Source organism: Salvelinus alpinus, chromosome 8 (assembly GCF_045679555.1).
Source record: "Salvelinus alpinus chromosome 8, SLU_Salpinus.1, whole genome shotgun sequence".
Taxonomy (NCBI): domain Eukaryota; kingdom Metazoa; phylum Chordata; class Actinopteri; order Salmoniformes; family Salmonidae; genus Salvelinus; species Salvelinus alpinus.
Genome location: NC_092093.1, coordinates 10,770,317 through 10,785,041, shown reverse-complemented (window position 1 = coordinate 10,785,041; position 14,725 = coordinate 10,770,317). Strand labels below are relative to the sequence as shown.

Here is a 14,725-nt window from a genome sequence, read left to right as displayed (position 1 = left end):
CATCACACCTCTTCCTTCATGCTTCACGTTGGGAACCACACATGCGGAGATCATCTGTTCACCTACACTGCGTCTCAAAGACACGGCAGTTGGAACCAAAAATCTCAAATTTGGACTCATCAGACCAAAGCACAGATTTCCACCGGTCTAATGTCCATTGCTCGTGTTTCTTGGCCAATGCAAGTCTCTTCTTCTTATTGGTGTCCTTTAGTAGTGGTTTCTTTGCAGCAATTTGACCATGAAGGCCTGATTCACACAGTCTCCTCTGAACAGTTGATGTTGAGACGTGTCTGTTACTTGAACTCTGAAGCATTTATTTGGGCTGCAATCTGAGGTGCAGTTAACTGTAATGAACGTATCCTCTGTAGCAGAGGTAACTCTAGGTCTTCCTTTCCTGTGGTGGTCCTCATTAGAACCAGTTTCATCATAGTGCTTCATGGTTTATGCAACTGCACTTGAAGAAACTTTCAAAGTTCTTGAAATGTTCCAGATTGACTGACCTTCATGTCTTAAAGTAATGATGGACTGTTGTTTCTCTTTGCTTATTTGAGCTTTTCTTGACATAATATGGACATGGTTTTTTACCAAATAGGTCCATCTTCCCTTGTCACAACACAACTGATTGGCTCAAATGCATTAAGAAGGAAAGACACTCCACAAATGAACTTTTAACAAGGCACACCTGTTAATTGAAATGCATTCCAGGTGAATACCTCATGAAGCTGGTTGAGAGAACGCCAAGAGTGTGCAAAGCTGTCACCAAGGAAAAGGGTGACTACTTTGAATAATCTCAAATATAAAATATATTTTGATTTGTTTAACACTTTTTTTGGTTACTACATGATTCCATATGTGTTATTTCATAGTTTTGATATCTTCACTATTAATGTCGAATTTTTTTTTTTTTTTTTTTAAATGAGTAGGTGTGTCCAAACTTTTGACTGGTACTGTATATATGGAAGTACTTTAGTGCCCCAAAAAATGAGTTGATTTCTGTATTTATACAACTTGTCTTATCCCAGATGTTGTTGTGTTACAGGCTGAATTCAAAGTCGATTACATATATTTGTTTCTCACCCAACTACACACAATAGGCCATAATGAAGACACGTTATTAGAAATGTTTGCTAATTTATTGAAAATGAAATACAGAAATATCTAATTTACTTAAGTATTCACACCCTGAGTCAATACATGTTAGAATCACCTTTGGCAGTGATTACAGCAGTGAGTCTTTCTGGGTAAGTCTAAGAGCTTTCCACACCTGGATTGCACATTATACTTAAACATTTTTTTCAAGATCTGTCAAGTTGGTTGTTGATCATTGCTAGCCAGCCATTTTCAAGTCTTGACATAGATTTTTAAGCCGATTTAAGTCAAAACTGTAACTAGGCCACAAGGAACAATGTTGTCTTGGTTAGTAACTCCACTGTATATTTGGCCTTGTGTTTTAGGTTATTGTCCTGCTGAAAGGTAAATTTGTCTCTCAGTTTCTGTTGGAAAGCGGACTGATTTTTCCTGTTTGCTCTATTCCGTTTATTTTTATCGTAAAAAACTCCCTTGCCGATGACAAGCATACTCACAACATGATGCAGCAACCACCATGCTTGAAAATATTAAAAACAGTGATTGTGTTGGATTCGGCCTAAACATAACACTTTATATTCAGGACATAAAGTTAATTTCTTTGCCACATTTTCTGTAGTTATACTTTAGTGCCTTACTGCAAAATACAGGATGCATTTAAAAAAAATAGTTTTATTACGTACAGGCTTCCTTCTTTTCACTCTGTCATTTAGGTTAGTATTGTGGAGTAACTAAGATTTTGTTGATCCATCCTCAGTTTTCTCCCAACACAGTCATTAAACTCCGCAACTGTTTTAAATTCACCATTGGCCTCATGGTGAGATCCCTGAGCGGTTTCCTTCCTCTCCGGCAAGTGAGTTAGGAAGGACGCCTGTATCTTTGTAGTTACTGGATGTGTTGATAAACCACCCTCAAAGGGATATTCAATGCTTAAAAGGCCGCTCAAATTTTAAATATCGGTATCGGGGTTTTTTTGGCAAGGAAAATATTGGGTATCAGTATCGGCCAAAAATGTAATATCGGTGCATCCCTAGCCCTTACAATTCCATTAGTCAGCTTAGTAGAAACCCAGCCCTGGGCTCTTACAATTCCATTAGTCAGCTTAGTAGAAACCCAGCCCTGGGCTCTTACAATTCCATTAGTCAGCTTAGTAGAAACCCAGCCCTGGACTCTTACAATTCCATTAGTCAGCTTAGTAGAAACCAGCCCTGGGCTCTTACAATTCCACATGTCAGCTTAGTAGAAACCCAGCCCTGGACTCTTACAATTCCATTAGTCAGCTTAGTAGAAACCCAGCCCTGGGCTCTTACAATTCCATTAGTCAGCTTAGTAGACACCCAGCCCTGGGCTCTTACAATTCCATTAGTCAGCTTAGTAGAAAACCAGCCCTGGACTCTTACAATTCCATTAGTCAGCTTAGTAGAAACCAGCCCTGGGCTCTTACAATTCCACATGTCAGCTTAGTAGAAACCCAGCCCTGGACTCTTACAATTCCATTAGTCAGCTTAGTAGAAACCAGCCCTGGGCTCTTACAATTCCATTAATCAGCTTAGTAGAAACCAGCCCTGGGCTCTTACAATTCCATTAATCAGCTTAGTAGAAACCAGCCCTGGGCTCTTACAATTCCATTAGTCAGCTTAGTAGAAACCCAGCCCTGGGCTCTTACAATTCCATTAGTCAGCTTAGTAGAAACCAGCCCTGGGCTCTTACAATTCCATTAGTCAGCTTAGTAGAAACCAGCCCTGGGCTCTTACAATTCCACATGTCAGCTTAGTAGAAACCCAGCCCTGGGCCCTTACAATTCCATTAGTCAGCTTAGTAGAAACCAGCCCTGGGCTCTTACAATTCCATTAATCAGCTTAGTAGAAACCAGCCCTGGGCTCTTACAATTCCATTAGTCAGCTTAGTAGAAACCCAGCCCTGGGCCCTTACAATTCCATTAGTCAGCTTAGTAGAAACCCAGCCCTGTGTGCTTCCGGGAAGAGGCATAGGGTACTTTGTAGTTAACATCTAATTGAGAAGGTTTTTGGGAAAGCCTTCCCATCTCTACCAGAAGAAGGTTATCATTAGCATCCTTCTCTAACGGCTACACAATGTGTAGACATAGGTGCACACCGCACACATACGGGCATTCCTGTGCCTTTTCAGAACGTTGCATGAAAATACAAATCACTGATGCATTTTGTTCAAGTCTTACGATTCCCTCGGTTCAATTTATTTTAGTTGATTTCCTACTAATTTCAATACATTTTGGAATATTGTTGAATTCCGTTGTAGTGTCAGGATTCTATGATTCCGTCCATGTTCTCTGCAACGTAGATTTTATATGGCCCTACAGAAGGCTATTAGCAAGCGTACAACAGAGAGCAGGCGCCACCTTCCAAAGCTCCCATAGGAAATACATAATACCCCTCATATCCTCCAATCAGTTCTCATGACCATCAATACAACTGTTGGGGCCTGGAACATTCATGAGAAGAACACCATGTCTGAGTCCCAAAATGGCATCCTATAGTGCACTACTTTCCACCAGAGCCCTATGGGCCCTTGTCAAAAGTGCACTATAAAAGGAATAGGATGCCATTTGGAATACAACCAGGCTGTCTAGCTGTTTGTCTCCATGTATCGCCATCAGACACAGCAAGAACGGCAGAGAGACTCATGGTGACAAGGCAATATTTCATCAGATTTGTTTGACTAAGAACACGGCTAGAACCGCTGTAGAAACATGGCTAAAAGCTCAGTTTCACCTTTGAAGACTAGAGACGGCCGCCTAGTATTAGGAGAAAGGAGGCAGGTGGTTTTCCCAATGGTAGAGGAGAGCAGATATGGAAAAATGCTTTACAAATTGAATCCTCTGTTCTAAGACTTACCTAACACTAATAACAATTGCTTACAGTTGTCATAAATAAACAGTCATGACACGTGACAAGAGTGACTTTAAACTGTCGTCACTCATACCGTTCGTTCTCTTCGCTAGGTCAGCTAAAGTTTCAAGTTCTCTTTCAAGTATTCGTTTAGGTATTTCACTTATGGGATACACCCCCAATCGTATTCGTCAGAAGCCTTTATTCCACTACGCCAGCCATAATTGAAGAGGGTGTCCTTCTTACCCGATAAAAGGACAGACGCAGCGTTTCAGTCATTCAAACACTTCTTCTTGCTTTTCATCAGAAAGCTTACCACGACACGACTGTATTTTCCGGAATTAGCTAAACTGTCCACAGACGTGAGTTTACAACTCCTTCGCTGGGCACTATTCTCTGGACTGTACGGTGATGGCAATTTTCCTTTTCCTTCACCATAGTTAAAGGAAAATCTTTAGAGGGAGGAATGGGTACAGCTGTAACACGGCTAACTCATTCACAAACAAATTAGCTGTATCCAAACAGTGACTGGACGTTAGCAAGCTAGCCACCATGCTAGATAGCTTTTATGGTTACTTCGACAAGAAAGTTTGTTTTACAAGCTACACCAAGCTATCTTTTCGGAAACAGTATCCGGACATAACACCGAGTACCACCGTCCTAGATAACCAATTAATCTCTATCTGACTAGCCTACCATGCTACTTCTTTTCTGACAGCTAAAAACATCTCAGCTATGGCGACAAAAGCATCTCCCACTCCAAACGAGGAGAAGCACGAATCTTGTGGAAACAAGATATCGGCCAAGGACACCAACTCGGTGTGCTCTGCTTGCCTTGGGCTGCAACATGCCCAGGAAGCGTTAGTCTCTCCCGGCTACTGTCCACACCACTATCGCAACCCGGCTATAGGCCGATGCAGTCAGACATGTTGTTTCTCACAAAATCGAAAAAAACAAACAGGGTGCCTTCCTATAACGCCACCAGAGGGAGTTACCGCACCTTCTGTGGTGATAGGCCACACAAGCACTCTCTCAGTGCGTCGCCTTTTGGTTCCAAAAAACGGGAGCGGCATACGCCCGATCCTAGATCTAAGTACTTTAAAAACGGACACATGAGAAAGTAAACGTTCAGAATGTTGACACACATATCCGTCAACCTGAAGGACGCTTACTTTCACATCTCAATATACCCTTCTCACAGGAAATTTGTGTATCGAGGCAGCCATAGCCCCACTCAGAGAGAGGGGCATTCAGCTGATGACGTACATAGACGATTGGCTGCTGTGCGCTCAATCAAGACAAGATGTCTTAGAACACAGTCAGCTGCTCTTGGAACACCTGACATTTCCGGGTTTCAGAATAAACACAGTAAAGAGCGTTCTGATTCCCACGCAGACAATCTCTTTCCTAAGTTAAACCCTAGATTCAGTATCAATTCAAAGCTTGCCTTGCAGTGGAATGTATAAAGAAAATTCCAGAATTGCCTAGCATTGTTTTGTAAAGGGAACCTGGTCTCTTTCAAAAACATGCTTGAGGCTGCTAGGTTTGATGGCATCAGCTTTAGTAGTCATCCCATTAGGAAGCTTGAATACGAGAGGGTTTCAACGCTGGGACTCTTCTCTAGGTCTGAGCCCAATACGTCACAAACATCACCATGTACAGATCTCCATAGATCTCCTGGAGACACCCAATGTTTCTGTCACAGGGTGTCCAGATGGGCACCGTTTTAACCATAAAAGGTAGTCTCGAAGGACGCATATCTCTCGGATTGAGATGCGACCCACGAGGGCAGAACGGTGACCCAATCTCCGACCTACTCACAAACTGCCTGGAACTCCTTGCAGCGTCCCTAGCATTAAAGTTGTTCCTCCCATTTCTGGAGGGTCGTCATGTTCTAGTCAGAACAGAGAATACCACCATTGTGGATTACATAAACAGACAAGAGGGACTGCAATCCCCTCACATACACACACTGGCACATAGACTGATTGTGTGGAGCAGTGTGCATTCTCCAGTTACTGAGACCTACTCATGTACCAGGAGTACTGAATCTGGGGGAGGATTTACTCTCCAGGGGGAACCCTCTATATGGGGGGTGGAAGCTCCAACCAGAGGGAGCCAATCAGGTTTAGATGCACTTCGGCATTCCAGCAGTGGATCTTTACGCATCAATGGAGAATACTCATTGTCCACTATTCTTTTCCCTGAAGGATCGGGATTCACCGATGGGAGTGGACATGTTGGCTCACGAGTGGCCACGCGCCCTCCTGTATGCATTCCCCCCACCCTAGCCAGGGTGCAGGAGAAGGGTCTGTCTCTCATACGAATAGCGCCACATTGGCCAGAGAAAACACTAGCTAGCGGAGATCAATCAACTACTATGTGGTCAACTGTGGCCCCTCCATCTGCGTCGGGACATACTGTGCCATGCGCGCGGGGAGATTTCAACAGACGTGGCGGGCCTGGCACAGCTCCTGGTATATGTCCGTTACATTTATGGGGGGTCAATTAAAGGAAGACATCGTAATGCCCTGCCTCCAGTCCACTTAACGATATCTGAACAAGAGAGCCTCATCGAAATTGCAACAAGCGGTTCTGTGAAAATTGTATTTAATTACAAACCACTGCCAGATTTCTGGATTGGGCTGCGCTCAGAGTATCCTGCCTTGGCACATCACGCTGTTAAGACACTGATACCCTTTGCAACCACGTACCTACCTATGTGAGAGTGGATTCTTGGCCCTCACTAGCATGAAAACTAAATACAGGCACAGACTGTGTGTGGAAAATGATTTAAGACAGATTCTCTCCAATACAACCCAACATTGCAGAGCATTGTGCATCCTTTCAAGCACACCCTTCTCATTAACCTGTGGTGAGTTATTCACAATTTTTGATGAAAAAAATAAGGTTTTATATGTAAGATGGTTAAATAAAGAGCAAAATTATTGATTATTATTGTATTATTATTTGTGCCCTGGTCCTATAAGAGCTTATTGTCACCTCCCACGAGCCGGGTTGTGACAAAAACTCACACTCATTCTTATGTTTAATACATGTATTGTATAGTGTGTGTGTGTGGCCGGCTTACAATGATGGAAAAAAACAACATTTGAGAGTGTGCTGACCCTGTTTGAAGGGGTACGGGACAATAAAAAGTTTGGGAACCACTGCACTAGAGGAATTTCTACATCCTGGACTTTAAGGGAATATCTATCCAAGATATTTGCTCAGCAGCGAGTTGGGCTTCGTCTCATACATTTGCTTTTAAAAGGCTCGAGGTCACTGCACCGACCTTGGCGCGTACTATTTTACATGTAGGATCTTTTGAGGGGCAGTCGGTCTGTGTGATATATCGCACAGGGCAGTCGGTCGTCAGGATAAGCTTGTCTGGCAATACGAGAGTCAGATTATCCCATAAAATGAAATACCAAAACTAATACTTGAAAGAACTTTAGAACCGGTTCTCACCAGACCACCCTCATTGAGTGAGGTATTTCACCAGACCACCCTCATTGAGTGAGGTATTTCACCAGACCACCCTCATTGAGTGAGGTATTTCACCAGACCACCCTCATTGAGTGAGGTATTTCACCAGACCACCCTCATTGAGTGAGGTATTTCACCAGACCACCCTCATTGAGTGAGGTATTTCACCAGACCACCCTCATTGAGTGAGGTATTTCACCAGACCACCCTCATTGAGTGAGGTATTTCACCAGACCACCCTCATTGAGTGAGGTATTTCACCAGACCACCCTCATTGAATGAGGTATTTCACCAGACCACCCTCATTGAATGAGGTATTTCACCAGACCACCCTCATTGAATGAGGTATTTCACCAGACCACCCTCATTGAATGAGGTATTTCACCAGACCACCCTCATTGAGTGAGGTATTTCACTAGACACCAGACCTTGAATGAGCGAGGAAGAGGTTTCGCTTATTTATTTTTTTAAATGACTCAGATGTTGCGTTTGACCTTTTATCGGGTAGGAGGGACACCCTTCCCCGACGCACACGTCTTGACCTCCAGCCAATCATGGTTGGCGTAGTGTAATAAAGGCTTTTGACGAGTATCCCATAAGTGAAATACCTCACTCATACTATCAGAGAACCGGGGTTACGGTCGTAATCTAAAGTTTTATTAGTCGTATGTACGGGATACACATTGTATACATCATCCAACGAAATGCTTACTTTCAGGTTAATTCTCTACAATGCAACAACAATAATAATAGAATAAAAGAATACATAAGGTAAATGGCTCAGTAGAATAGAATAAACATTTTAGCATGAGTATAATACAGGACGGCACAATTTATAGTCCAATATTTACATGTGTTTTGGGAAAGGGGATTGGGGGGGGGGGAGTGTTTAAATTGTGCAGTATTTAGCAATCCTAATAAGAGTCTGGTAGCATCAGTTGTGATGTGTGTGTGGCATGAATGTATGTGTGTGGATGTCGTTGTGGAATTCCCGTAGCAGGTCGTGATGCAACCGGTCAGGATGCTCTCGATGGTGCAGCGGTAGTATTTGGAGAGGACCAGGGGGGTGCGATGCTGAATTTCATCAGTAGAGACGCTGTTGTTGGTCCATGTCAAGTCCTCGGTGATGTGGACGCAGATGAAACTTAAAACTGCGGACTCTCTCTACTGTAGTGTTGTCACGATAACAGAATTTTGACTGCGATATCAGTTTTAGTATCACGATACCACGGCAAAAAAATAAGTCGTATTAGCCAAAAGTTACAGAATGGCACTTGATCCAGACAGATCTTTTGAGTTCAATATCATTACATTTGAATTTGTTTATTTTTGAATGTATGCATTTATGAATCAATTATAAAAATCATACAATCGATTTGACTGTTTTTTAAAAACTAAATAACGGTATAAATTTATATGAATGGTAAATCTCTATTGATAAACTGGGTAAATCAAGATGTAGTCTAGGCCTATTTACAATACAGGTGAACGCATATGCAACAGGACTGTGTGCATGCATTGCGTTATTGAGCTCGTTTTGGCTGATTTCATGGGGCTACAGATGAAAAACAAAATTGGTTTCCCTTCTATTTGGGAATTATTTTATTATACTGATCAACAACATTTGCATAGAAGAAGCAATTTCTTCTTTAATTAAAGTGTGCGCTCTCTCTTAAGACCCAGGGTTCTACGCTGACCTTTTATTAAAAGGAGCAGGGGTGCGCTTAAGTTGAAAAATGTAGGCGCACACAGACATTTAAGAGCACAATGCAAGATATTTCAAACAATAAAGCTGGAAACATTACATTTTTCTAGGTACACAGGTGCTCCCCCCAAAAAAATAATTCCAGGACGCACAGCAAAATATTTAGCCGCATATTGCAAAGATGATCTTGACTGGGAGAGACGTGAGGCGGGGGAGACTAAATGAATAAATACAGTTTCATCAGCATTGAAATCAGAAATATTTAGCGTTGTGGTTTGCATATTATCACCAAAAAGGTACTAGGGTAGTGAATTGATGTTAGCATCAGCTGTTAGCTAGCAAGGAAAGTTAGCTTCCATCTTTGTGGGCTACCAGTATCTTCTTGCATTGTAACGTGTTCTAGCTACCAGTATCTTCTTCCATTGTTACGTGTTGTAGCCTGTATGGACATTGTTTTGTGAACAGTAATTAAAAGTTTCAACATTTCCTACATGCCGTGATGCATTATTCAAGTGTGTTAACTTCAGTGCAGCATGAGTGGTGATACAGCCCAGACTCCCAGTGAGTTCAGTGGTTCCTCAGTACAGACTAGAGTCAGTATGAGAGGGGAGCTAACATGATACAGTCCAGACTCCCAGTGGTTCCTCAGGACAGACTAGAGTCAGTATGAGAGGTGAGATAACATGATACAGTCCAGACTCCCAGTGGTTCCTCAGTACAGACTAGAGTCAGTATGAAAGGGGAGATAACATGATACAGTCCAGACTCCCAGTGGTTCCTCAGTACAGACTAGAGTCAGTATGAGAGGGGAGCTAACATGATACAGTCCAGACTCCCAGTGAGTTCAGTGGCTCCTCAGGACAGACTAGAGTCAGTATGAGAGGGGAGCTAACATGATGCAGCCCAGCCTCCCAGTGAGTTCAGTGGCTCCTCAGGACAGGCTAGTGCCAGCAATCAGTAAGTGGAGAAGGCACGGTGCACTCGCGCTATAAGGGGGCCTCGGTGTGCTGATAGACAAGGGTTGGTCGGTATCCAGATTTCCATATCGTCCTTCTCTCATCCTGGGATTTATGGTATTACCATCTAAGTACACAAGGGGGCACTAAAAACGAAACAAGTTAGGCACATTGGCCGTCTATTAGCAGAATGTTAGCAAAAGTAATAGCGAATTTCTAGAGGCTGCTAGCTAAATATGCTAACGACCGCAAACGAAAATGAAAGACCGGCAATCCAGCTCATAAAGTTATACATATAGATAGTAGCTATCGAATGTCATTTTTTGTTGCGTTTGGACATTTACAAGCAAATGTGAACGAGAGACATTGTGCAAATGAACCAAGTTTTGACGCATGCTTGTCTGAAGTAAGAAGAGCACCTGCTCTGGAGCAACATGCTTACATGCTGTGTCTGTGTGGAGTCGCTAAGGCAACGGGCCTGCCTGCTCTGCTCAGAGGGGGGAGGAGCAGACTGAGGGGCTGAGAACAGTGAGGAGAAGAAATAAGTAAATCAAGATAGCAGCAGCTGTACAGATGTACAGGTAACTCATCCAAAGAGCTTTGACTTCTCAAACACGGCAGAAATCTAACACTATTTGAAGCATCCACCACACAAAACAAAATGGATCTATCTAGATTACACTCACAGGTTTGTTGTTGTTATTATGCAAATTAGATTTCCTCAGGGGTGCGGACATTGACCTCAGGGGGTTAATAGTCAGTGTGGAGGAGGTGTTGTTGCCAATCCTCTCGGCGTGTGGTCGGCCCTTCAGGAAGTCCAGTTGCAGAGGGTGGTGTTCAGACCCAGGGCTCTGTGCTTGGTGTTGTGCTTGGAGGGAATAATAGTGGTGAACTGTAGTCAATGAACAGAACTCTCACATAGGTGTTCCTCTTGACTAGATGTGTTACGATTAGTATGATTAGTGATGGAAATGGCATCTTCCATGGATCTGTTGGAGCGGTAGGCTAATTAGAGTGGGTCCAGTGTGCCTGGCATGCTGGCCTTGATGTGGGCCATGACCAGCCTCTCCAAGCACTTCATGATGACCGGGGCAAGTGCGACGGGGCGAGTCCTTTGGGCACGTCACCTTGTTTTTAATTGGGCACTGGGATGAGGATGGTCTCCTTGAAGCAGGTGGGGACTGATGTCTGAGAAGAAGCCCACCAACTGGTCAGCACACACTCTGAGGACGTGGCCAGGGATGCCGTCTGGGCTGGCGGATTTGTAAGTATTCACTCTTTTGAGCGTTTTCCTCCTGTAAGTCTCGGAGAGACTAGAAAGCATCTAGACGTCAAGAACAGCGGGAGTCTTCCTGAATGGCTCAGTATTGTCTGCTTCGAAGCGAGCATAGAATGTGTTGAGCGTGTCTGGGAGGGAGGCTTCAGCTGGCACCACACAGCTGGATTAGCCTAAACCAGCTAGACATACTGCTATCCAACCAGCTGACCTAATACCTAAAACACTGAAAGGCTATATGTCATAACAGTCTGTAGTCATAAGCTGTTATGACTATTATATGACATTGCTATGACAGTGTTATGTAATGCGAATGGTCTCATTTCTTAATGAACAGCCTTCACTAAGCAGGCCTGACCCAGGCCAGAGAGAATGATGACGTTGTCTCATTGGTCAGATATGACTGAATCCCCCTCAAGCATAGCCTAGCACACAACAATGCAAAGATAAATAATAAATTAACTAGGCAAGTCAGACGAGCAAATTCTTATTTACAATGACAGCCTACCCCTAATATGTACTACTAGTATAGTACTACAAACACTGCAAAGTGTACTAGAGACTACAAGGCTATACTAGAGAGAAGCAGGGTAAATCCATTTGAATTCAATATTTTTTGGTGGGGGATAACATCTTCCATACATATTTGCCCATTGTATAAATGCTCAGAAAGTTTGACTTTTTTAGAGCGGAATTTTAAAAACATTCAAAAGATGGAAGGTGCTCAAAGTTGACCTATGTTGCATACACCAAACTGCAGTGGTCTGAAGGGATTGGTCCACTCTATTAATTATATTTCTATGATTTGAAATGACACCCACCCTGTATTCAAGATCATGTTGTGCCTCAACCGATGGCAGAAACAACACAAACACAAATACTTGACGGTGTCAAGTAGGATCTAAGCTACAATATGAGAACATGAAAGAGAAAATTTTAGATAATCTGACGTTAGGTAAAAAAATATTTTTATCGTATTTATCAAGAAATTATGTTTTTAAGCTTTTAAATTGTAACTCAATCGTTTCTCTTTTCCAGTGATGAAGACATGGATGTCTCAAGGTGTGGTATGTAACATAGATAACATAACATAGATCAACTGAACACCTTGATCTCCTGAAAGCATCACTTTCTGACCACTTCTACCTATAGGGTAAACATCTATGGAATGTTTTGTTTAAAATCAAAAGGGATGATGTCAAATAGTGATTAAAAAGTGATACCCAGCGATAACAAGGTAGTTGATTGGGGATAAATTAAAATAAGATATGCATTGAGACCAGGATTGGGTTCAATTCCATTGAGGAGTTTTCATTTTAATTTCAGTTGACTTTCTTGCGAACGTCTCATCAATAACAGGATGTTTTCTGTGTCATACGCTGCTGATCTATTTATCTTCCAACCCACGCGTGTACCCGTGGACACTCACGCCCCCTTGGAGCTCAATATGGACACTCACGCCCCCTTGGAGCTCAATATGGACACTCACGCCCCCTTGGAGCTCAATATGGACACTCACGCCCCCTTGGAGCTCAATATGGACACTCACTCCCCCTTGGAGCTCAATATGGACACTCACGCCCCCTTGGAGCTCAATATGGACACTCACGCGCATACCCATGAACACTCACTCCCCCATGGAGCTCAATATGGACACTCACGCCCCCGTGGAACTCAATATGGACACTCACTCCCCCTTGGAGCTCAATATGGACACTCACTCCCCCTTGGAGCTCAATATGGACACTCACTCCCCCTTGGAGCTCAATATTGACACTCACGCCCCCATGGAGCTCAATATGGACACTCACGTCCCCCTTGGAGCTCAATATGCACACTCACTCCCCCTTGGAGCTCAATATGGACACTCACTCCCCCTTGGAGCTCAATATGGACACTCACGCCCCCATGGAGCTCAATATGGACACTCACGCGCGTACACGTGGCGCTCAATATGGACACTCACGCGCGTACATGTGGAGCTCAATATGGACACTCACGCGCGTACATGTGGAGCTCAATTGGGACACTCACGCGTGGAGCTCAATATGGACACTCACGTGCGTACATGTTGGGCTCAATATGGACACACACTCCCCCTTGGAGCTCAATATGGACACTCACTCCCCCTTGGAGCTCAATATGGACACTCACGCCCCGATGGAGCTCAATATGGACACTCACGCCCCCGTGGAGCTCAATATGGACACTCACGCGCATACACGTGGCGCTCAATATGGACACTCACGCGCGTACACGTGGCACTCAATATGGACACTCACGCCCCCGTGGAGCTCAATTGGGACACTCACGCGTGGAGCTCAATATGGACACTCACGTGCGTACATGTTGGGTTCAATATGGACACTCACGCCCCCTTGGAGCTCAATATGGACACTCACGCCCCCTTGGAGCTCAATATGGACACTCACGCCCCCTTGGAGCTCAATATGGACACTCACTCCCCCTTGGAGCTCAATATGGACACTCACGCCCCCGTGGAGCTCAATATGGACACTCACGCCCCCGTGGAGCTCAATATGGACACTCATGCCCCCGTGGAGCTCAACATGGACACTCACGCCCCCGTGGAGCTCAATATGGACACTCACGCGTGTACATGTGGAGCTCAATATGGACACTCACGCGCGTACATGTGGAGCTCAATATGGACACTCACGCCCCCGTGGAGCTCAATTGGGACACTCCTTATATAACCACCTTTGCTGGGGGGGGTCCGGGCTCATGCCCCCCTGGGAGATTGAGGTCACTTCTGGTGACTTTCTAAAAATACATTCTACTCCAAAAAGCATGAAAATGTAATTACGTTGACACCATCTGAAATACACTGTAACTGATGCGAGGGCACGTGTGCTAGGAGCCACTGAGCTCACCTAAAGCTGTACAAACACTCAATGCACCAATCACAAGTCATATCCTCCGCTGACACTCCCACTGCCTGTTAGGAGTGTGTGTGTGTGTGTGTGTGTGTGTGTGTGTGTGTGTGTGTGTGTGTGTGTGTGTGTGTGTGTGTGTGTCAGAGCTATCAAATTAACTCGTTATGTATTAGGAAGTGTCAGGCTGTCTGAAGATCTATTACCCAACGGCAGTTGACACACACACACTCCTCCTCCTCCTCCTCTCCACCCCATCTTCCCATCTACATGTTCAGTGTCCTGTAACATGACGAGCCATGGGGAATTTATCCTCCCGCCCAGCCTCGGCTCCATCTGTGACTGTGGTCCGCGTGGCGTAGACCCAGGCTGTCGCCTCCACACCTGGGGAACCTCAGACATGGTCTATCCTTCACCCATAGTCCACATCAGACCTGCTCTAACTTCAATAG

At 44.2% G+C, this 14,725-nt stretch overlaps 1 protein-coding gene across 1 annotated transcript in view; it reads right to left on the bottom strand.

Moving 5' to 3' along the window:
• The window catches only part of aven (apoptosis, caspase activation inhibitor), a 58,113-nt gene that overhangs the window by 25,132 nt on the left and 18,256 nt on the right, over nt 1-14,725 (bottom strand). The gene's annotated exons all lie outside the window — the stretch shown is intronic.